General features: G+C 46.7%; 1 protein-coding gene and 1 pseudogene across 1 annotated transcript in view; one reads left to right on the forward strand and one right to left on the reverse strand.

Annotated features, from left to right (window-relative positions):
- LOC148442670 (uncharacterized) lies at positions 1–26,161 on the reverse strand (annotated as a pseudogene).
- The window catches only part of LOC148442669 (uncharacterized), an 89,832-nt gene that overhangs the window by 50,059 nt on the left and 13,552 nt on the right, over positions 1–26,221 (forward strand). The window lies entirely within an intron of this gene.

The raw sequence follows: 26,221 nt of genomic DNA on the forward strand, positions 1-26,221 counted from the left end.
AGATGTTAAACCACATTTATTAGTCTACCAGTACATATAGCATCATCCTCTGTGCTCAGGAGAGGGAGCGCGGTCCTATTATAGACACAAATATAATCAGACTCCACCCAGAGCGCCAGGAACACCCACATATAGGACAGTCCTTATCCCTCACATTTGTGGTGTCCTGGTGATGGCGCCACTAACCGAAGAACAATTTGTGTTGGTCTCTTTATTTCTGGAAAACAAACCTATGACATCACAGTGATCATTTATGACATCATGTTTCTCTGGGCACCTGGCATCCTTGTATATCACAGGTTATTGCAGGTGGGGGAAGAGGCTTATAGCAGGAACGTGTTTGTCAGGTATTTAGACCCAATGTCACATTACAAGTCACTATGAATTTACCCCAAGTCCCTGGAGCATGGTCCATGTTCTCGTGCACTCTTATGCTATTTTGGGTGATACAATTCCAAAAGTGACCATACACGCTGCATAGTGACAATGAGTGTATATTATCTTGTGAGAGATTGAAGAGCCCATCTCAGCAAATTAGGCATGAGATTTGCTCTTTAGATAAAATATTTTCACTCTCAGACTTTCCCATTTAAATGTGTGTGAATAATAATCCGCAAGATCTGACTTTAATGTAATTTCTCTCAATCAGAGCATGTGGCCTCTCACCTGTGTGACTTCTCATGTATAACAAGATGTGATTTCTGTCTAAAACATTTCCCACACACAGAACATGGAAATGGTTTCTCACCTGTGTGAGTTCTATGATGTTTAACTAGATCTGGTTTCAGTGTAAAATATTTCTCACATTTACTGCATTAAAATGGTTTCTCACCTGTGTGACTTCTCTGATGTGTAACAAGATTGAATTTATAGGTAAAACATTTCCCACACTCAGAGCATGGAAATGGCTTCTCACCTGTGTGACTTCTCTGATGTCTAACAAGATCTGATTTGTGTGTAAAACATTTCCCACACTCTGAGCATGGAAACGGTTTTTCACCTGTATGACTTCTCAGATGTCTAACAAGGGCTGATTTCAGTGTAAAACATTTTCCACACTCAGAGCATGGAAATGGTTTCTCACCTGTGTGACTTCTCTCATGTATAACAAGATGTGATTTATGTCTAAAACATTTCCCACACTCAGAGCATGGAAATGGCCTCTCACCTGTGTGACTTCTCTGATGTTGAACAAGATGTGATTTATGTCTAAAACATTTCCCACACTCAGAGCATGGAAATGGCCTCTCACCTGTGTGACTTCTCTGATGTGAATAAAGAACTGATTTATATGGAAAACCTTTCCCACACTCAGGACATGAAAATGGCTTCACATATATATTAGCAGGTTGATGGGTAATACGCTTTGTTTTCTTTGTAGAACACGTGGCATTTATATTATTGGGAAAAATATTATCTACTCTGAGAGTTGTAATAGATATACCGATATCTGAGTTATCAGGAGAACATGACACATGAGAAGAATGAGATGACATATCTATACTGTGGAGAACTGGAGAATCCCGTCTGATGTCATCTTTTATTTTAGAATCTGGAGATATAATTAGATGGTCCTGCGATATATTCCATCTGTTACTTCCACCTGTTGGGAATATAATAAATGTACAGTAATATTAATGTTTTAACAAAATAAGGTTAATATAAAAAAACCCTCTAAGTGATGAATTTAAGACGTTTAAAAAGGTACAATTTGTAACTAACATTTCTCAATCTGTGCTCTCTCTCTCTACATGTGTTTGTTTGGTACATATTTATTTTTAATAGCTGAAGTGCCTGTGCAAGAGCTTAATTTGCAATGTGAAAGGAGGATGTGAATATGATTAAGCTGAAATATGGTTTAAAATAATAAAACAATTGTTTGCATAATATAAAGGTGAAATAAAATACTGCTGCCTCCAGGACGGCAGAAGAGGTGCGAAATATCCAAGAGCTATAATGAAAGAAAAGCTGTAACTGCAAATGCTTACCACGCCTGTGTAATAGTCCCATTACCACGCCAGTGCAATAGTCCCATTACCACGCCTGTGCAATAGTCCCATTACCACGCCTGTGTAATAGTCCCATTACCACGCCAGTGCAATAGTCCTATTACCATGTCCCATGACCACGCCTGTGCAATAGTCCCATGACCACGCCTGTGCAATAGTCCCATGACCACGCCTGTGCAATAGTCCCATGACCACGCCTGTGCAATAGTCCCATGACCACGCCTGTTCAATAGTCCCATGACCACGCCTGTTCAATAGTCCCATGATCACGCCTGTGCAATAGTCCCATGACCACGCCTGTTCAATAGTCCCATGATCACGCCTGTGCAATAGTCCCATGACCACGCCTGTGCAATAGTCCCATGACCACGCCTGTGCAATAGTCCCATGACCACGCCTGTGTAATAGTCCCATTACCATGTCCCATGACCACGCCTGTGCAATAGTCCCATGACCACGCCTGTGCAATAGTCCCATGACCACGCCTGTGCAATAGTCCCATGACCACGCCTGTGCAATAGTCCCATGACCACGCCTGTGCAATAGTCCCATGACCACGCCTGTGCAATAGTCCCATGATCACGCCTGTGCAATAGTCCCATGACCACGCCTGTGCAATAGTCCCATGACCACGCCTGTTCATTAGTCCCATGATCACGCCTGTGCAATAGTCCCATGACCACGCCTGTGCAATAGTCCCATGACCACGCCTGTGTAATAGTCCCATTACCATGTCCCATTACCACGCCTGTGCAATAGTCCCATGACCACGCCTGTGCTATAGTCCCATGACCACGCCTGTGCAATAGTCCCATGATCACGCCTGTGCAATAGTCCCATGACCACGCCTGTGCAATAGTCCCATGACCACGCTTGTGCAATAGTCCCATGATCACGCCTGTGCAATAGTCCCATGACCACGCCTGTGCAATAGTCCCATGACCACGCCTGTGCAATAGTCCCATGATCACGCCTGTGCAATAGTCCCATGACCACGCCTGTGCAATAGTCCCATGACCACGCTTGTGTAATAGTAATAGTCACCTCACCACGCCTGTGTAATCGTCACATCACCACGCCTGTGTAATAGTCACATCACCACGCCTGTGTAATAGTCACATCACCACGCCTGTGTAATCGACACATCACCACGCCTGTGTAATCGACACATCACCACGCCTGTGTAATCGTCACATCACCACGCCTGTGTAATCGTCACATCACCACGCCTATGTAATACGTTACCACGCCTGTGTAATAGTCACGTCACCATGCCTGTGTAATAGTCACATCATCACGCCTGTGTAATAGTCACATCATCACGCCTGTGTAATACGTTACCACACCTGTGTAACCGTCACATTACCACGCTTGTGTAATAGTCACATCACCACAGCTGTGTAATCGTCACATTACCACGCCTATGTAATATGTTACCACGCCTGTGTAATAGTCACGTCACCATGCCTGTGTAATAGTCACATCATCACGCCTGTGTAATACGTTACCACGCCTGTGTAACAGTCACATCACCACGCCTGTGTAATAGTCACATCACCACGCCTGTGTAATAGTCACATTAAGGCTCTGCATGTTCTCTGCACATTTCTAGCAGAATTAGTTTTCTTTCTGGGTCTGCATGAGACTCACAGGATTGTAGAGCCGGGCTCTGGTTTTATTAGTGTCACAGAAAATGAGAGATATGGTAAGAGCTTACCCTTGTTATCTCTCTTTCTTCAAAATCCATAGGGTCCACAGGGTCGACCTTGGGGTATAGGTTGGGAACCAAATCCGGCCACCACGCAGTTAAAGCTTTCAGCTCCCAGGATGCACTGGATCCACTCTCCCTATAACCCCGCCCCCAAGCCAGAGGCACCTCAGTTTGCAAGTAGCCAAAGGCCAGAGGAGGAAAGAAAGAGAAGTCTGGAACACTGAAGAACCATACTCAGAGAAGGAGATGGGAAACCAGTGACCAGTAACACAGCTCATATGAAGCCAGGTACGTCAGGGTGGGTGCCCTGTGGAACCTATGGACTTCGAAGAAAGAGAGATAACAAGGGTAAGTTCTTACCATATCTCATTTTCTTCTTCAGGGTCCATAGGGTTGACCTTGGGGATGTCCCAAAGCAGTCCTTATAAGGGTGGGGATGCTCCTGGAGAATCCATCGCCCAAAGGAAGCATCCTGAGAGGCAAAGGAATCCAATGCATAGAACCTTAGAAAGGTTTGGACAGAAGACCAAGTGGCCACCTTGCAAGGCAGAACAGCCGAGGCGTCACAGCGAGCCACCCACGAGGGGCCCACAGCCCGAGTAGAATAAGCATCAACAGAAACAGAAAGGCCTTCCTATGTGTAGGCCCCTGAGATAGCCATACGAAGCCATCTAGCCAATGCTTGTTTATTGGCCGGCCATCCTTTCCTGTGAAATCCATAGACGACAAATAAGGAGTCTGATTTCCTGAAGGAACTTGAATGGACCACGTAGATCCTGAGAGGCCGGACCACAGTCAATGAGGCCAGCCCAGCTGATAGGACTGGAGACTGAAATGTCGGTACAGTAAGTTCCTGAATAATATGGAACTTAAAAACCACTTTAGGAAAAAACACAGGACAAGTGCGACTCATAACCCTGTCTTGGTGAAATATCCAGAAGAGGGAGCCACATGAGAATGCTCCCAATTCCGACACTCTCCTGGCAGATGCAAACGCCATAAGAAAGAGTCTAAGCCATAAACCACGTAAGGGCTATCAAAACTAGTGGTTCAAATGGAGGTCCCAGGAGGGCATGAAGAACCAACGGCAAATCTCCAGGAGCCCCTAGGGGGGATAAAGGGAGGTAGAATCCAGAAAACACCGTGAAGGAGGATCTGGATACCCGAGAGTTGGGCTATTCCACAACCGAACCATACTGAAAATGCAGAGACCCGCACTTTCAGGGAGGCCAGGTGGAGGGCTTGACCCAAGCCAGCTGGAAGGAATGCCAGAACTTCTGGAAATCCTAAACACCTAAGGATCGTAGCTACAGGTACAATACCATAAGAATTATGTATGCCATATTCTGTGGTAGATCCCAGCAAAAGCTGGCCTAGATGCTCTAAACATCCCGATGACAGAGCCAAAAGAATACTTAGGACCACAGTAGGGATGCAGTCAAATACAAACGATCCAGGTCCAGGGAAAGGCAAGGACCCTGAGACAACAGTTCCGGATATTGAGGCAGCAGGAACAGTGTCGATGGAGAGACTCCGAAAAGTACCAGAGATGTCTGGGTCAATCTGGAGCCACCAGCAGGACAGTATCTCTGTCTCGATTGAACCTCCAAAGTACTCGAGGAAGGGAGACCGAAGGAAACAAGAACACAAATTGGAAGGTCCACTTCACTGACAACGCGTCACCAAAGGTTGCTTCAGTACCTCTAGTTCTGGACCCTAACACCGGCAGTGTGTGATAGAGTCAGGAGGCCATGAGGACCACCTCTGGAAGGCCCCCTCTGCTCACTAGTAGTTGAAACCTCTCTTGGAGAAGAGACCATTCCCCGGGATGCATGTTGTGATGGCTGAGGAAGTCCCCTTCCCAATGGAGAACTCCCGGAATGAACACTGCAGAGATGGCTGGGAGGAGACCCTTGGTCTATGTCAGAATGTATGACATTCCTGTCATTGCTGCCCAACTACGAGTGTCTCCTAGATGTAAGCCACTGTTGTGACATTGTCGGACTGAACCTTTACAGGTTTACCGTGAAGTGTGTGTTAGGCCAGAGCAAGGGCCCAAGACAGCTTGAAGTTCCAATAAGTTGATTGGCTGGGCAGAATCGACAGACATCCAACAGTCCCAAAAGGAATGTGCACCAGTCACTGTGCCCCAGAGACTGGCATCTGTTGTAAGGATTACCCTAGATGAGATGGCTATAGCCACCCAGATAGAGACAGACACACCTCCGGAGAGAGCATCATCGTCTGAACAGTGATCCGATGGAGAAACCTGTTCCATCTGGAGAGGATCAGTTTTGCAAAGGCCTGGACTGAAACTGAGCATATTCCACCATTCGGAAGGTAGATACCCTGGATTCCAGAACCCGCATTACAGAGTATAATGACACTTGGCTGTGGAGACCTCCGCGCACTCGTAGTTGAAGAGTGGAGATCTTGTCTGACGTCAGAAGGATTCTCCAATTCTGAGAATCCAGCAGGGCTCCCAGATGAATCATACCCTGGGAGGGATTCAGGGAGGACTTTTTACCAGTTGAATTACCATTTGTGCTTGTGAAGGAAAGCAATGGTTAACTGGAAATGGCTTTAAAGTACCTTGGTGATCCTGCTAAGAGCAGGCCATCCAGATACTGGAGTAGTCGGATACAGTGAACAGGTGGCTGTCATAAAAGCCATAAATCTGGTAAATCCCTGTGGGGCTGTGGACAGTCCAAAGGGCAGAGCCTGAAAATTGGAAGTGTTGCTGTGGCACAGCAAACCTTATCCAACACTGATGAGAGGGCTCTATAGGTACCTGTAGGTACGCGTCCTGAATATCCAGCGATACCATAAAAGTCCCCAGGTTCCATAGCTCGGATGATGGATTGTAGGGGTTCCCTCCTGAACCTAGGCACCTTTAGGCATTGGCTTAGGGATTTGAGATAGAGGATAGACCAATGAGGACCATTCGGCCTCTGCACCAGAAAGAAAATAGAATAACCAGTCCCTCGCTGAGATAGTGGGGCTGGCATAATTATCCCTGCTTACCGCAAGGACTGTATAGATTTCTGGATTTGTAAGGCCTTGTTCGGGTCTGAAGAAGGGCCTGTGTAGCAAAACATGTGGGGAGGCCGCCTGAGCAATGAGAGGGCGTACCCGTGAGAGTCTTCAACTCTTACCCAAGCATCCGTGGTGACTTGACACCAGCATTGGGCGTACTGAAAAAGTCGGTATCTCATTCTGGGATCCCCCAGATGAAAACCTGTCCTGTCAGGCTGAAGGTTTATCCTTAGGTATAGAAGCAGGGCGTCTGGATGTCCAGGTCTGCTCGGTACCGGGTATGGCTGCCCTCGTGGAGGCCGACAGCCTAGGAAAAGACTGGCCTTTAGGTTGTCCCTGAGGACAAAAAGACTTAACAGATTTAGTCCGAGGCCTTGTAGTGGGAGTTGTTGAAAGCGGAAATTTGCCGTTAGTGATACTGCCAATGTTGCTACAATCTGGTCAAGGTCAGGACCAAACAAAATCTCCTCAATATAGAGTATCCATTTTTAAGGCCTATCTTGGAGTCCACCTCTGCCTTCCATGAGTGCAGCCATAGGGTATGGCAGCAGATAGTCGCAGCCAAAACCCTGAAGGTTAGGACACTGGCATCCAATGTTGTTACTCCAACATATGAAACTGCATTTTTTATGTGAGCAACAAAAGACATCTGATCCCCAGAAGTTTTTGAGGGAAAAAGCTCTACAAATGCATCAGCCCAGCACTCAATAGCATTAGCCACCCATGCGATAGCCATGGTTGGACGGGCAACAGCCCCTGAAAGCGAGTATATTGATTTCAGGTAAAGTTACTACCTACAGATCCATAGAATCCGTCCGGGCAGGGAAGGGAGGCGTAGTAGCGCTCTTAATCAGACGAGTAACATGAAAATACACCCCAGGAGGTGATTCCTATTATTTGTAATGACCCTCAGGGAATGGGAAACATGAGGCCAAACGCTTTCTGATACCTCTTATCTGGCGATAGCCAGCCTACCGCCATGTGATCCACCCGCTGGTCAGAGAAGGGGATCACAGCCGAAGACACTTAATGCTTAAACTGAGGGTGATTTGATTTAGGTGCAGGATTGACATACTCTATAACTAGAATGGACTTGACCACCAGCACCAAAGCAGGGATATTAATACTGGATTTAGGCTCCCCCTCGTGTGAGAGGGATAGGAGTCCAGCAGTGTACACTGGGAAGTAACCTCTGGGCGTTTATTACGCCATTTTGTGTTTCGTAGAAACAACATCCACCCAGGGTGGCTGTTTTGGTAATCCCTGCCAGGGAAATGACAGACTGTTGTGGAACCTGAGGGAATTGCATGTACTGTGAAAAACCCTGGTATGAAGCGAGTCTGTGTCACAGAGGTAAAGTGCAAGAACTGCTAGATACCCTGAGAGGGAAGGGTAGCATGTTAAGTTAACCCCAAGTGGGTTACAACTATGGGGGCTGCCAGGCAATCTGCAATGGAGGCCAGGGTCTTGAGGAAGAACCTGCCTAAGGGGGTCCTTTAAGGGGCCCGGCACCTGATGGCACCTAATATATAACCCTTTCTGATTCAAATCCTCCGTACTCACAGCTGCAGCACATGACTTGCAGGATAGCAAAAAATGGGTGCAGTATATCGTGCTCCATTTTCTGGTCAAACAATCATCATTGTGGAAATATCAAGCAGCGCTATACTGGTCCTGACTGGCGCTAGGATTAGCTGCAGGGACCCATTATCACCGTATGCAACACACAGTTCCATCTAACATATGGCAATGTGCAGCACACAACAGTATGTGACAAACCTCACAAATATTGACAAGTATATATATGTGAGGTCTCAGAACCACCCTAGGTACACCTGTATTAGGGCAGATTGTAAAGAAAAGGGATAGATATATACTGACAGTGGAGAGAATAAGGCACAGACAGTCAGCGCTAGCATAAGTCACATACAATGCAGAAATATACAGTGATCGGGTTAAGCAAAAAAAAATGTGGGTCCCAAGGACCCCTCACTTTAAAAAATTTGGATCCTACTCCACAGTTTCCGGGTCCCATCACAAATTATGGTTTTGAGCTCCCCATATGCCATGAGACAACCCCAAATGCCCTACACATACTGTACACTATGGAAAGTCAGTCACCAAACACCCCTTAATCTTCCCCATCCCATTAGTGTCATCATTGGCATCTCCCCCCAGCCCCCATGGCCATGACAGCACCCAAATCAATAAAACTTATGAAATGAGCACAGACTATATGGGGTTAATGTATACAGTATGCAGTCGGGAAGCCGGCGGACCTTATACCGACAGCCGGCTTCCCGACTGACATGTCCCGGCAAGTGTCAAATGACAGGCGTCGCTATCCCGACGCCTGACATTAGACCTACGCCGGGAGCCTGACGCCCAGCATCCCGATCGAAGGGACGTTGGTGGGGTTTTAGGGTTAGGTTAAGGGCTCCCGGGGGGGGGACTTAGGGTTAGGCACTCCCCCAGGAGTTTAGGTTTAGGCTAGGGCGAGGGAGGGTTAGCGTTAGGCACCCCCGAGGGGGACATAGGTTTAGGCAGCGGGGAAGGGGGGGTTAGGTTTAGGCACTTAGCGGGGGGATTAGGGTTAAGCACTTGGGGGGGAGGTTAGGGTTAGTCATCCCTAAGGGAGGGTTAGGGCTAGGGGGTAGAATAGGTTATTTAATACTTACCTTCTGACGATCGGGATTTCCTCCTGTGTCAAGATGCTGCAGTCAGGATTTGAACCATAATGATTCCATGTATACAGCTGTTTTTCACAGAAATCTCCAGCAAGTGCTAATTAGCACTTCATCATTATTATCAATGAGGACTACGATCTGACCTCTATGTACTAAACTCCAAAAAGCAAAACTTTTTGGAGTTTAGTCCCGGTAGTTTACACTATCTCCACATGGTGTAAACTACTGTAAGCCTATGAGGGCTCCAGATGCAGGAGAGAGATCTTTCAATCTCTCTCCCCCGCAGCCCCCGGTCGGCTCTGGTAGCTGACACTGTGTCCATGCGCAGTGTCAGCTTTTCCCGGGGAAGTCTTTCACTTCTGTGAAAGACTTCTAAAATTTGTCAGGTGTATAACTCGCAGGGACAGCGGTTACCGCAACCACTGTCCCTGTGAGTTCCCCTTAGTACATAGCCTGGCACACAGGGATGTGGGGATGCCCTGTGCTGTGTGGCACGCAGGGTTGTGGGGATAGCCCATGTGGCGGTAGAGAGAAAGTTGGGATGCCACACTATATAACACAATGAAAGCTGGCCAAGACCAGATAAAGCCTTCGGAGGGCATGGGGCACTTAAGACGGGGGCCTCTCTCTCTTGTGAGCGATTTCCCCCTGGCTGTGCCAGTTGTGTGTGTTCCGCCTCCTCCCACACCTCCATGAGGTCCTACCTGAACTCCTGCAGGGGGGGGCAGACTCCGGAGCCTTCTCTTGGGCAGCGCTAATGCTGCTCATCTCCAGCCTCTGTCCCCAGCAGCAGAGCAGTAACAGTTGGGCATGCTGCTGCTGGCTCTGTAGGGTGGAGAAAAGAATCGTTCCTGGACAGCAGCAGCAGAGCTGGGTTGGAGCGAGGGCCGACAACAGAAACTTTGGGGCACATCACACTAATTTTTCTTGTCCCCATCTCATCCCTCCCCACTTGGTACAAGCTGGTTGGCTTGAGTCTTTTCCTACCTCTGCAATGGGGTCTCTAAAGAAATGGATCCTTCCTGGTCAGATGATGGCTTCAGATGGTATGCACTATTTATGTAGACAATCGCATGGGCCAGAAGATGCCTGTTTAAGTAGGAATATTACCAATGTCGTCATCATCATATAACACAGGTTGTATGTTTTTTGTTTTTTTAAATTGGTGTCTTAATGAAGATTATTGTGCCACAGCCTCTTCCCTCCTGTTTTTTCAGCTGTCTCATCCTACTATGTCTCTCCAGCAGCCTCAGTTCCCCATCTCTCCAGCAGCCTCAGATCCCTATCCCCGTCTCTCCATAGCCACAGATCCCTATCCCCCTTCTCTCCATAGCCACAGATCCCTATCCCCGTCTCTCCATAGCCACAGATCAACCTATGTCTCAGACACCCTCTCCACGTGTCTAACCAGCAGCTGAACCCCCCCCCCCACACCTGTCTCTGCAAAATCCATAGCACCCCCTTGTCCCTGTAGAAGCCTTGGCCCACCTGAGTCTTTGCAGCAGAAGTCAGAGTTTCCCAAATAAATGTTCCCAGCAGCATGCCGGGCACCTCCCCCACACCCCCATCTCTCTGCAGGAGCAGCCACAACCTCCCCGTATTTCTCCATAACCCCACACTCACCTGGGCTGCATCTTCTGCTTACTCCTGCAGACAGCGGCGACAGGCTCCTCACTTGCTGATCTTCTCCCAAGCAGTGCGCGGACGTCGTGACGTCACTCGCACTGCGGCCAAAAAAACAACAACTTTATTGAGCCGGCCGGGAGAGATACCAGTGACAATGAAGCAGCGTCGCGGATCCCACACAGACTGGCTGGCACTGTCGCTGGTCGGGGGGCCTCCTGAGAGAGGGGGACCTGAACACTGCTCGGCCAGACCCCGCCAGCAACCTCCCTCCTGATCCCGAGCTGACTGCCGGAGAGGTCACTAACTCACAGCTGGCAGCGGCAGCAGGCTCCATGGACACTATAGAGGCGGCGCGTCAGGCTGGCAGCAGCTCCCTGCCAATCACAAGCCAGGACGGGAGTTTCAGCCAATCAGAGGTGACCAAGACCATGCTGTTGGCTGCCAACCACATGTAGCAAGAGCAGCAAAGGCAGCCCAGCACTAAGTTTGGTAGGGTATATGTAAGTGACACGGACAACGCGTCGGACGGGACCCGCTCCTTTTTTAAATCTGAGTCCCTTTCTGCCTGTAGCGCATAAAAACGCGCTATAGCGCATATTTTGCGAACACTGATATATACATAAACATTACATATAATATACTACAAATGTCGCTACATTCAACTGCCCAGATTCAGTGTCTAGGAATGCTATAGCGCTGTGTACACGCACCCAAACGGCCAGGTACGCAGGGGGACTGGGCTCACTGTTATCCTAGGAGTTCTGCTGCTGCACCACAGAGAAAATGCCCACCTGGAGACCTCAGAGGAAGCGCGGCCCGCGGAGGAATGCAGCTCAGGGACGCCAGACCTTACGATGGAAAGGCGCCCTGAGCTGAGGGGAGGAGCCGCTAGACAGGGAAGACTGCCTCCCCTGGCTAGCAATTAACCCCTGGGACACCGTTTCCCGCTGCCGGCATAACTCCCTGGTGGTCTAGCGGTCACACGGGGGATGCCTCTGCAGAGGGGGAGCCCGCTGCCGCTATCGCCTCCAGTCGGTCCTCAGAGACCGGAGGCAGCGTCTTACCTGATCCCCGCTGCTCCGGCAGCAGTCGTGGGAGTCCCCAGAGCCCGGCTAGTACAGACTCTGGGGTCCCGCCACAATCCCCAGATCTGTACTGGCTTATTTTATTTAAAAGAGTTTTAATTTATTTTATTTATTTTTCACTACTCTTCAGAGCGGCAGCATCAGACTATCCATTGGACGTCCAAGATGCCACCGCTCTGAAGAGTAGTGAAAAATAAATAAAATAAATTAAAACTCTTTTAAATAAAATAAGCTTAGGAGCTGCTAAGGGTGACCCGACTCCGGCAGGGCACCAACTAAAATTGAGGTGCCTCTGCCTTGGGGGCGGGGTTATAGGGAGAGTAGACCCAGAGCATCCTGGGAGCTGAAAGGTTTAACTGCGTGGTGCCCGGATTTGGTTCCCAACTTACACCCCAAGGTTAACCCTGTGGACCCCCTATGGACCCTGAAGAAGAAATATATTTAAGTGACTGTTAAAGTGAGACATATTTTATTGATATTATGTTGATATTTACATGTTGCATTATATTGTGTTATTGTAGGTAAAGGTTTTACATCCTCTGTAAATAAATGCACTAATAACTTATTACATATAATATCTTGTACTAATGAAAGTCCCTTTTGTTAGGGCACACCCAGGGATCCACATAAACTAGAGTCTGGCTAAAGAGGTCGTCACCTATAGCAACTGCCTTTCCCATAGATATTTATATTCTCACAGATACTTGGATGTCTCCAGGTCTTATACTCAAGATAGTAGGAGCTTATGATGGAAACCAGGTGGCAGCAGAGAGTAAGCTGGAGTGGGAAACAGGGTGCAATGAAACCGGAGCCAGATGACTGGTGCTGAGAACCAGGAGGCAATAGCTGAGATCAGGGTCAGCAATCAGGAGAAGAATGAAACCGGTACTGAGCTTGAAGATCAGGAAATCAGGACAGGAAGCAGGGACAGGGTGCAGGAAGGTCCGGATGTTTAGGAACAAGCAGGAGGCACACAAAGGCAGGAACAGGTGCAAGGGGAGTCAGGATTCCAGTAACAGACAGGAGGTATCAGGGAGCAGGTCAGCACCAAGGACAGGATGCTATAACAGAGAGGTTATGTCCTCACTGCCTCTTACATAAACAGACACCCAATCAGCATGCCCGCTGGGACAAGCCCTCTAATCTGCGTAAATCCACTGTAAGGGAAAACAGCCAGACAACAGCCGGGACCAGAAGGCAGTGCGGCTGACATGATGATATCATGCAGCGTCCTGGTAGCCTAGCAAAGGCCAGAACAAGGTGGGGCTGTGTGAGCGGTTGCAGAGGTTATATGAGTTCAGAGGATATATGATGAATATACAGCACTATGCTAGTTTTAGGCAGGTGTGGAAAAAATGCTGCAAAGTAAGAATGATTTCACAAATATAAGTATTAGTTTATTTTTATCAATTAACAAAATGCAAAGTGAATGAACAGAATCTAAATCTAATCAATATTTGGTGTGACCACCCTTTGCCTTCAAACTGCATCAATTCTTCTAGGTACACTTGCACACAGTATTTGAAGGAACTCGGCAGGGAGGTTGTTCCAAACATCTTGGAGACCAAACCACAGATCTGTGGATGTAGCTTGCTCAGATCCTTCTGTCTCCTCATGTAATCCCAGACAGACTCGATGATGGTGAGATCAGGGCTCTGTGGGGGCCATATCATCACTTCCAGGACTCCCTGTTCTTCTTTACGCTGAAGATAGTTCTTAATGACAATGGCTGTATGTTTGGGGCCGCTGTCCTGCTGCAGAATATATTTGGAGCCAATCAGACGCCTCCCTGATGGTATTGCATGATGGATAAGTACCTGCCTGTATTTCTCAGAGATGATCATTATCACCTGTTGGTATTATTGGTTAATCATACACCTGACTATAATCATACAAAATCTCTGACCTTGTGCAAGTGTACCTAGAAGAACTGATGCTGTTTTGAAGGCAAAGGGTGGTCACACTAAATATTGATTTGATTTAGATTACTGTTCATTCACTTTGCACTTTATTAATTAATAAAAATAAACTAATAACATTTCTATTTCTAAAAGCATGCTTACTTTGCTGCATTTTTTTTCCATACCTGCCTAAAACTTTTGCACAGTATTGTATATGGAGTTTCACCCAAAACTACACACACACGTTCTCACTAGGACACCCTGTAAAATACAAATAACAAAGCACAAACAGCTATTACCAACAGTGACCAAGGATCTAGGCATTCAGATGCATCATTTGAAGTTTCCAATCAGATCTTGTGAATGGTGATTGCCATGTTTTTGGACCTGTTTTATTGACTGTATTATAATTTCTCTATGACGTGGATCATTATAATCCTGTGTTTCAAATACACACACACATGATGTGAGGGGGAGAGCAGGAGTATAATAATGGCTGATGTATCCTGATGTATGAGATACACCAGAGAGTGTGGGGAGGAGACTGGTCAGATCTCTGGGCTGGTAACACACAGTGACATGATGTGAGGAGGAGAGCAGGAGTATAATAGGGGCTGATGGCTCCTGATGTATGAGATACACCAGAGTGTGTGGGGAGGAGACTGATCAGATCTCTGGGCTGGTAATACACAGTGACATTATGTGAGGAGGAGAGCAGGAGTATAATAGGGGCTGATGGCTCCTGATGTATGAGATACACCAGAGAGTGTGGGGAGGAGACTGGTCAGATCTCTGGGCTGGTAACACACAGTGACATGATGTGAGGGGGAGAGCAGGAGTATAATAGGGGCTGATGGCTCCTGATCTATGAGATAAACCAGAGAGTGTGGGGAGGAGACTGGTCAGATCTCTGGGCTGGTAATACACAGTGACATGATGTGAGGGGGAGAGCAGGAGTATAATAGGAGCTGATGGCTCCTGATGTATGAGATACACCAGAGAGTGTGGGGAGGAGACTGGTCAGATATCTGGGCTGGTAACACACACACACATGATGTGAGGGGGAGAGCAGGAGTATAATGGGGGCTGATGGCTCCTGATGTATGAGATACACCAGAGAGTGTGGGGAGGAGACTGGTCAGATCTCTGGGCTGGTAACACACAGTGACATGATGTAAGGGGGAGAGCAGACGTATAATAGGGGCTGATGGCTCCTGATGTATGAGATACACCAGAGAGTGTGGGGAGGAGACTGGTCAGATCTCTGGGCTGGTAACACACAGTGACATGATGTGAGGGGGAGAGTAGGAGTAATAGGGACTGATGGCTCCTGACTCCCCCACTGAGCAGATACATTTTCCTCATTAGTTTGTACTGACAGAGAAGGGTGTAGGATTAGAGATTGCTGTAGTGACTGAACAAGAAAAATACGCAACTTTTTCTGTAGTAAGTGAATATAACTCACCTGTGCTGATATCTGTAAGTATTTCCTCCTCCTTATACTGCTGATCACCCCTCACATACGTCTCTTCTTCTCCCTCTGTATCTACTGCTTTATTATCAGTCACATAAGTCTCTTCTTCTTCTATATCTTCTGTTTTATTATCAGTCCCATACGTCTCTTCTTCTCCATCTGTATTTTCTGCTTTCAAAGCAGTCACGTACATGTCTTCTTCTTCTTCTATATCTTCTGCCTTATTAAGAGTCACATACGTCTTTTCTTCTATATCTTCTACCTTATTATCAGTCACATACGTCTCTTCTTCCCCCTCTATATCTTCTGCCTTCATATCAGTCACATACGTCTCTTCTTCTCCCTCTATATCTTCTGCCTTCATATCAGTCACATACGTCTCTTCTCCCTCTATACCTTCTGCCTTCATATCAGTCACATACGTCTCTTCTTCTCCCTTTATATCTTCTGCCTTCATATCAGTCACATACGTCTCTTCTTCTCCCTCTATATCTTCTGCATTCATATCAGTCACATACGTCTCTTCTCCCTCTATACCTTCTGCCTTCATATCAGTCACATACGTCTCTTCTTCCCCCTCTATATCTTCTGCCTTCATATCAGTCACATACGTCTCTTCTTCCCCCTCTATATCTTCTGCCTTCATATCAGTTACATATGTCTCATATTCTCCCTCTGTATCTTCTATCATAATATTAGTCAGCGCTATACACTAAACAGAAATAGTTTTTAATTTTAGATTTCATTAATAGACATTAAACAGTAGGATATCAGTGTATAACACACACAGCTTTAGACCCTACATTTCACCCACCTGATGCTCCTGTGGGATCTTGTGATTCTCCTCTGTGTTACTGTATACTATCCCATTCCCAGCAGTCATCTCTCCAGTCAGCAGCTTGTTGGTGAGTTCCAGTATCTTCTGGTCATTGTGTCTCTCATGTATCAGTGAGTGAGGTGATGGCACCGTGATGGAGCTCTGGGTCCTGCTCAGTCCTCCTGATAAACAGGGACGGCTGCTGAGTGTCTCACCGTCACCGGATGTCTTCTTCACTACTGTGTAATCCTGTGTATTGGAGGAGGACATCAATGAGAAGGTAAATTAAACCTAAATGGGACTGTTTATTCAAGTGATCACTTTGCATAATATACAAGAAGACAATTTTACAAATACATGTCTTGCAACAATCTAGTATATACAGGAAAATGTACAGTATATAATATCTCCTGCTGCTACATCTTTGTGTCAATGACAGAAAGAAAATAACATAATATGTGAAATGTAATAACTCCCAACTACAGTCAGGACTGATACCAAGGACTGAGAACAGCTGCTCTGAGCGATCTAGGTCAGAGTGATGTCACAGTGACCCTCCCAGATCTCGTCACCTCCCAAATCACATACCTGTATCATTAATATAGATGTAAGTGATGTCACTGTGACACCACCAGATGTCCTCACCTCCCGAGTCATGTCCCTGTATTATTATAGATATAAGTGATGTCACTGTGACACTCCCAGATCCCCTCACCTCCCCAGTCATGTCCCTGTATTATTACTATAGATATAAGTGATGTCACAGTGACACTCCCAGATCCCCTCACCTCCCCAGTCATGTCCCTGTATTATTACTATAGATAAAAGTGATGTCACTGTGACACTCCCAGATCCCCTCGCCTCCCCAGTCATGTCCCTGTATTATTACTATAGATATAAGTGATGTCACTGTATAACTCCCAGATCCCCTCACCTCCCCAGTCATGTCCCTGTATTATTACTATATCCTCTCACCTCCCCAGTTAGTACGTAGATGATCTCCAGGGTCAGATGTAAGATCCTCTCAGTCCTGTGACTCTCGTCCTTTTCCATCCTCAGTGAATCAGTGAGAATACAGAACGTGTGATGTGTAATAAAGACTCTGGTTCCTCACAGCAGGACTGTCTAGGAATAAATAGAATATAATACACATCACAGAGAACACATGTAACACAGTCAGATATGTAACACTGAGTGACCAGTAAGTCTCCCCTATCCCCTCAGCCATAGAGCCCTGGTCAGTGTCTGTCAGAGGTCCCTGTGACCCAGCCCCATAAGACTTCTCAGAGGCCGTTATACAACACTGTACTGCATCAATGCTCCTCTCCTGGCCGGAGGTCTTATTCCTCCCAGACACAAAATCAGATGCTCTTTGCACCACTGGAAATAAGCTACATTGGTGTTAGGACACAGGACCTCATTCAGAGGCGGTCGTTAGATGCAAGCGGTCGCCCTGAATTAGGGCGGCCGTTTGCATACTGAACGACCACCTCCTTGTCGATCGCTAAGCTGTGGGTTAACACCCACAGCTCTAGCGACCGACATGGGTGATGGTCGCGATGGTCAAGACCATCGCAACTTACGACCAGACCCTAAGGTTGGGTCTGGGCACTCGTAAGCCCCAGGGAGCTTCCTGCTCTGATCGAGCAGGAAGCTCCCCACTGACATCACGCCTCCGTTTGGGCAGGCACGCCCCCTGCCCGCCCACCAAATGGGGAGAGCTGTCAATCACCATCGACTGCTCGCCCCATCTGGTGCGAGACCCTTAGCGACGGCGCGCCCGTCGCTAGCCGGGTCTCGCGCATGCGCACGACGGAGCCGGCTTCATCGTGCGCATGCCCAGTGGGGCAACATCGAGTCGGTTGCGAGCGCTTAGCGCTCGCGACCGACTCTGAATGACCCTCACTGTCCTTTATTTTGAATCTGGCCTGCAGCACCTCTGTGCCACCAGAAGTGCTGCTGATGTATTCTGACATTGTCTCCTCACATGCAGGAATATTACTCCCCTGTTTAACCACCTGCACCTGTCTCAGATACTATTTATTCCTGCCCCTCACTATGCACCCTGCTGGTTATTGACTGTTTTAAATGGATTGTACTCCATGGCCTGAACCTGATCTCCTGTCTACTGGACTTCTGCAAAATGCAGCTCCACTGATGTCTGTGAGTCTGTCTAATCTACTCTGCAGCTTTTTGCCTTTCCTTGTATATAGCTTGTATATCCCCAGCCTATAATATGTGCAGCTAAAGCCAGCTGGGCCTCTGCAAGCTGTCCCTCCTATTACTGCATGTGACTCTGACTCATCCACTCTGCAGTATATGGTTCTTGTTTGTACCCACTCTGTATATCTCCAGCCTATACTATGTGCAGCTAAAGCCAGCTGGGTCTCTGCAAGCTGTCCCTCCTATTACTGTATGTGACTCTGACTCACCCACTCTGCAGCATATGGGTCTTGTTTGTATCCAGCTTTGCAGACCTCCAGGTTTCTGTTACCCCCAGTTCCCGTCCGGTTCATGTATCACTCCTGGCTTCTCTGCATTGCCTGCACTATGGTTTTGTTTCATCAACAATTTATATGTCACTATGCTCCTGACTCCACAGCTGTCATTACAGGTATCCAGTTACATAACAATGGGACAGAAACGGGGGCTTTCCAGATAATTTGGATTCTGTTTTAATGTCACCCTAGAAACAGACAATGTCAGACCCTATAATCACATAAAATATAAATTACACAAATGACACTATTCACTCTATTTCCTAGAGATATACATATTACATACATGCATACATACATAGAAATAACATCCATGCATAAATACATATATAATCAGAATGGGGCATTGCTAAGGTTTTGTCACAAGCTCTGGGAATGATTCCGGAACTCCCCCATAACTCTCTCCTGGGATATCACCAATATGTTATTATTACTCGCACATATATATGACACACTACTCCATTATAAAGACTCCCGGTAGCTGAGCTTTACAGCTATATGCTACTTATTGCACTTTTATATGCCACAAATACATTACGTGTTATCATAAGCAAAATACATAAAAAAATCAGGAGTCTGGAATCTTTTTATAGCAGCTGTGAGGAACACAGACAGGACCTGGATCGTTCAGAGCAGCTTTGAGTAACCCAGATAGGACCTGGATCGCTCAGAGCAGCTGCGAGGAACACAGACAGGACCTGGATCGCTCAGAGCAGCTGTGAGGAACACAGACAGGACCTGGATCGCTCAAAGAAGCTGTGAGGAACACAGACAGGACCTGGATCGCTCAAAGAAGCTGTGAGGAACACAGACGGGACCTGGATCGCTCAGAGCAGCTGTGAGGAACACAGACAGGACCTGGATCGCTCAGAGCAGCTGTGATGAACACAGACAGGACCTGGATTGCTCAGAACAGCTGTGAGGAACACAGACAGGACCTGGATTGCTCAGAGCAGCTGTGAGGAACACAGACAGGACCTGGATGGCTCAGAGCAGCTGTGAGGAAAACAGACAGGACATGGACCACTCTGAAAAAAACTAATCTGGAAAGAATAAATTGGAGATCTCAGAGAGACAATAATGATTTTTTCACTACAGAGACAATGAGGCCGATTCAGAGTTGGGCGAAGAAGAGCCCACAGCTGGTCTATCGGTACTCGCCCATGTGTGACTATATCCAAATGGTGCTACAAAGCCCTTCCCTGGTGTATATCTGTGCGTCCGAATGAGCCAGGACTGAGACACTCAGTATGACCATCCATAGGCGCTGTAATACTGCCTGGGGTGTCTTTAGACGCCGCCATCGGTTGCACCAGACCTATGGTGGGGCAGATTATCATCTCCAATTTGAGCGATTGAACATCTATGTATGCAAACCCCTCAGTCACATGCCCACAACACTCCCATGACACGCCCACAGCGCTCCCATGACACACCAAGAGACGAGGAATGATACTGGAGAGAAAATAAGAAAATAGGTACTGGAAGAAAGAGAACGAAGGAAAGAAATAGGAAGGAAGATATTGGATAGAAAATACAAAGTGGAAGGAAGATACTGGAGTGAAGCTACCTAGTGGAAGGAAGATACTGGAGTGAAGATACCTAGTGAAAGGAAGAAACTGGAGAGAAGATACATAGTGGAAAAAGATACTGGAGAGAAGATACATAGTGGAAGAAGATACTGGAGAGAAGATACATAGTGGAAGGAAGATACTGGAGAGAAGATACATAGTGGAAGGAAGATACTGGATAGAAGATACATAGTGGAAGATACTGGAGAGAAGATACATAGTAGAAGGAAGATCCTGGAAAGAAGATGCATAGTTGAAGGAAGATATTGGATAGAAGATACATAGTGGAGAGAAGATACTGTAGAGAAGATATATAGTGGAAGGAAGATACTGGAGAGAAGATACATAGTGGAAGGAAGATACTGGAGAGAAGATACATAGTGGAAGGAAGATCCTGGAGAGAAGATACATAGTGGAAGGAAGATCCTGGAGAGAAGATACATAGTGGAAGAAGATACTGGAGAGAAGATACATAGTGGAAGGAAGATACTGGAGAGAAGATGCATAGTTGAAGGAAGATATTGGATAGAAGATACATAGTGGAGAGAAGATACTGTAGAGAAGATATATAGTGGAAGGAAGATACTGGATAGAAGATATATAGTGGAAGGAAGAAACTGGATAGAAGATATATAGTGGAAGGAAGAAACTGGAGAGTAGATAGATAGTGGAAGGAAGATACTGGAGAGAAGATACATAGTGGAAGGAAGATACTGGAGAGAAGATACATAGTGGAAGGAAGATACTGGAGAGAAGATACCTAGTGGAAGGAAGATCCTGGAAAGAAGATGCATAGTTGAAGGAAGATATTGGATAGAAGATACATAGTGGAGAGAAGATACTGTAGAGAGGATATATAGTGGAAGGAAGATAATGGAGAGAAGATACATAGTGGAAGGAAGATACTGGAGAGAAGATACATAGTGGAAGGAAGATCCTGGAGAGAAGATACATAGTGGAAGAAGATACTGGAGAGAAGATACATAGTGGAAGGAAGATACTGGAGAGAAGATGCATAGTTGAAGGAAGATATTGGATAGAAGATACATAGTGGAGAGAAGATACTGTAGAGAAGATATATAGTGGAAGGAAGATACTGGATAGAAGATATATAGTGGAAGGAAGAAACTGGATAGAAGATATATAGTGGAAGGAAGAAACTGGAGAGTAGATACATAGTGGAAGGAAGATACTGGAGAGAAGATACATAGTGGAAGGGAGATACTGGAGAGAAGATACATAGTGGAAGGAAGATACTGGAGAGAAGATACATAGTGGAAGGAAGATACTGGAGATAAGATACATAGTGGAAGGAAGATACTGGAGAGAAGATACATAGTGGAAGGAAGATACTGGAGAGAAGATACATAGTGGAAGGAAGATACTGGAGAGAAGATACATAGTGGAAGGAAGATACTGGAGAGAAGATACATAGTGGAAGGAAGATACTGGAGAGAAGATACATAGTGGAAGGAAGATACTGGAGAGAAGATACATAGTGGAAGGAAGATACTGGAGAGAAGATACATAGTAGAAGGAAGATACTGGAGAGAAGATACATAGTGGAAGGAAGATGTGCCACCACTGAAGAGATGAACAAAAAGAAATAATAAGCAATCTATCTGATCAAGTGCTCAATAAGGCCCAAGTACATCTTCTCAGCCAAGGATTATCTGCTGCTGATTGGCTGCCGGTCCGTGAGCTCCAATTGGCTCACGAACGGTGACTATTTGATTGACAGTGGTGCTTTTAGCAATGCATGCAGGGTAGCTGGGCCGCGTCACCGGAGACATGCTGTGCTGCGGCCAATCTCTGACAGCCTGACAGGGATTGGCAGCGGCACAGCGCGTCCCCAGGGACCCGGCTCTTTTTTAAAAGTGAGTCCCGAGGCCTTAATACCGGGTAAAATATGCGCTATAGCGTGTATTTGCGATCACTGCATCAACCAGACACATCCCCTGGTGTTACTGTATAATGGGCCAGATTCAGCACAGATTGCAAGTCTGCAAACGCACGCACCCGGCCGCTGACAAATTATGCAAATGAATGTGTGATCGCAATGCCACCGCAGCACAAAATGCAGACGCCCAGCGGTACATAATGCCGCCCCATTACCTTTACTTACATCCACAATGCCTTGTAAGACAGCGAAAACATTGGTAACATCGAGAACCATCGGACACATACGCACAATAGTGGTTGACCAGACCACACTCACAAATTGCTAAACTTCCTCTGTGCATCTAGTGCTCAAACTGCGTATGTCGTCATAGGGGCTTATTTATGCATGCCCCTGTAATGGCATCACCACCCACAAACAGCACTTCCTGTCACTCAATGCTGGGTCTGTGTATAAACTGTGATCGCTTCCCTGGTCGCAGTGGCTAGCTCGTGCAATGCGATGCATATGCATGTGCATAACACAACAATCGGCCGGGTGCATGCGAATTAGTACTTATGTTCCTTGCTGAATCAGGCCCAATGTCTCATTCCCAGCAGTCACCTCTCCAGTCATCACCCAGACACATCCCTTGGTGTTACTGTATAATGTCTCATTCCCAGCAGTCACCTCTCCAGTCATCACCCAGACACATCCCCTGGTGTTACTGTATAATGTCCCATTCCCAGCAGTCAGCTCTCCAGTCATCACCCAGACACATCCCCTGGTGTTACTGTATAATGTCCCATTCCCAGCAGTCACCTCTCCAGTCATCACCCAGACACATCCCCTGGTGTTACTGTATAATGTCCCATTCCCAGCAGTCACCTCTAAAGTCATCACCCAGACACATCCCCTGGTGTTACTGTATAATGTCCCATACCCAGCAGTCACCTCTCCAGTCATCACCCAGACACATCCCCTGGTGTTACTGTATAATGTCCCATTCCCAGCAGTCACCTCTCCAGGCATCACCCAGACACATCCCCTGGTGTTACTGTATAATGTCTCATTCCCAGCAGTCACCTCTCCAGTCATCACCCAGACACATCCCCTGGTGTTACTGTATAATGTCCCATTCTCAGCAGTCACCTCTCCAGTCATCACCCAGACACATCCCCTGGTGTTACTGTATAATGTCCCATACCCAGCAGTCACCTCTCCAGTCATCACCCAGACACATCCCCTGGTGTTACTGTATAATGTCCCATTCCCAGCAGTCACCTCTCCAGTCATCACCCAGACACATCCCCTGGTGTTACTGTATAATGTCCCATTCCCAGCAGTCACCTCCCCAGTCATCACCCAGACACATCCCCTGGTGTTACTGTATAATGTCCCATTCCCAGCAGTCACCTCTCCAGTCATCACCCAGACACATCCCCTGGTGTTACTGTATAATGTCTCATTCCCAGCAGTCACCTCTCCAGTCATCACCCACACACATCACCTGGTGTTACTGTATAATGTCCCATTCCCAGCACATCCCCTGGTGTTACTGTATAATGTCCCATTCCCAGCAGTCGCATCCCCAGTCATCACCCAGACACATCCCCTGGTGTTACTGTATACTGTCCCATTCCCAGCAGTCGCATCCCCGGTCATCACCCAGACACATCCCCTGGTGTTACTGTATACTGTCCCATTCCCAGCAGTCGCATCCCCGGTCATCACCCAGACACATCCCCTGGTGTTACTGTATACTGTCCCATTCCCAGCAGTCGCATCCCCGGTCATCACCCAGACACATCCCCTGGTGTTACTGTATAATGTCCCATACCCAGCAGTCACCTCTCCGGTCATCACCCAGACACATCCCCCGGTGTTACTGTATAATGTCCCATTCCCAGCAGTCACCTCTCCAGTCATCACCCAGACACATCCCCCGGTGTTACTGTATAATGTCCCATTCCCAGCAGTCACCTCTCCGGTCATCACCCAGACACATCCCCCGGTGTTACTGTATAATGTCCCATTCCCAGCAGTCACCTCTCCGGTCATCACCCAGACACATCCCCTGGTGTTACTGTATAATGGGCCAGAATCAGCACAGATTGCAAGTCTGCAAAAGCACGCATCCGGACGCTGCCAAATTATGCAAATGAATGTGATCGCAACATACACAATGCCTTGTAAGACAGCGAAAACATCGAGAATCATCGAACACATATGCACAATAGTGGTTGACCATACCTCACTCAGAAATTACTAAACTTCCTCTGTGCATCTAGGGCTCAAACTGCGTATGTCGTCATAGGGGCTTATTTATGCACGCCCCTTTAACGCCATCACCACCCACAAACAGCACTTCCTGTCACTCAATGCTGGATTTGTTGACCAAGGCGATTTAACACTTGCACAACTACAGCATCTTATTCAAAATGACAAAATCTGGTGCCTGTGTCCACTTAACCAACCTATTTATGCCCAAGTCCTTGTTGTACCAGGACAATTACAATTTCAATTTGTGTAAGAGACACAATTTTTTGTTAATACAAATTTAACATAGTGATCTAACTAGATCTAATTTTATTAATAAAACGTATTGAATAAATTGCTGGAGCACAAAGTGAATAAGAAGCTGTCCGAAAATTAAGATAACTTCAGCCTCGTTCTGTGCTGGGAGCTGTGTTATTCCCCCTCATATATCACTGTCCAGTCCCCTCTCACCTATATAATAATAATACCACATATGTGTGTGCTGGGAGCTGTGTTATTCCCCCACATATATCACTGTACGGTCCCCTCTCCCCTATATAATAATAATACCACATATCAGTGTGTACTGGGAGCTGTGTTATTCCCCCTCATATATCACTGTACAGTCCCCTCCCCCCTATATAATAATAATAATAATAATAATACCACATAGTGTGTGCTGGGAGCTGTGTTATTCCCCCTCATATATCACTGTACAGACCCCTCTCCCCTATATAATAATAATACCACATATCAGTGTGTGCTGGGAGCTGTGTTATTCCCCCTCATATATCACTGTACGGTCCCCTCTCCCTATATAATAATAATACCACATATCAGTGTGTGCTGGGAGCTGTGTTATTCCCCCTCATATATCACTGTACGGTCCCCTCTCCCTATATAATAATAATACCACATATCAGTGTGTGCTGGGAGCTGTGTTATTCCCCCTCATATATCACTGTACGGTCCCCTCTCCCTATATAATAATAATACCACATATCAGTGTGTGCTGGGAGCTGTGTTATTCCCTCATATATCACTGTATGGTCCCCTCCCCCTATATAATAATAATACTACATATCAGTGTGTGCTGGGAGCTGTGTTATTCCCCCTCATATATCACTGTACGGTCCCCTCTCCCCTATATAATAATAATAATACCACATATCAGTGTGTGCTGGGAGCTGTGTTATTCCCCCTCATATATCACTGTACGGTCCCCTCTCCCTATATAATAATAATACCACATATCAGTGTGTGCTGGGAGCTGTGTTATTCCCCCTCATATATCACTGTACAGTCACCTCTCCCCTATATAATAATAATACCACATATCAGTGTGTGCTGGGAGCTGGGTTATTCCCCCTCATATATCACTGTACAGTCACCTCTCCCCTATATAATAATAATACCACATATCAGTGTGTGCTGGGAGCTGTGTTATTCCCCCTCATATATCACTGTACAGTCCCCTCTCCCCTATATTATAATATAATATATACAGGACACGTTACCTGGCTCCGGCTGTCAGGAATGTCTATGACAAAATGGCAGCTAAAGCCCCTGTGGCCCCGCCCCCTCTGCTCTGTGACTGGGAGACTATAAGAATATGGCCGCCGGTCACCGTACATGAGGACATCATTAGACTATACAGCTGTTACTCTA

The sequence above is a fragment of the Taudactylus pleione genome, unplaced genomic scaffold (assembly GCF_031769625.1).
Source record: "Taudactylus pleione unplaced genomic scaffold, aTauple2 ptg001421l, whole genome shotgun sequence".
In the NCBI taxonomy this organism is placed as follows: Eukaryota; Metazoa; Chordata; class Amphibia; order Anura; family Myobatrachidae; genus Taudactylus; species Taudactylus pleione.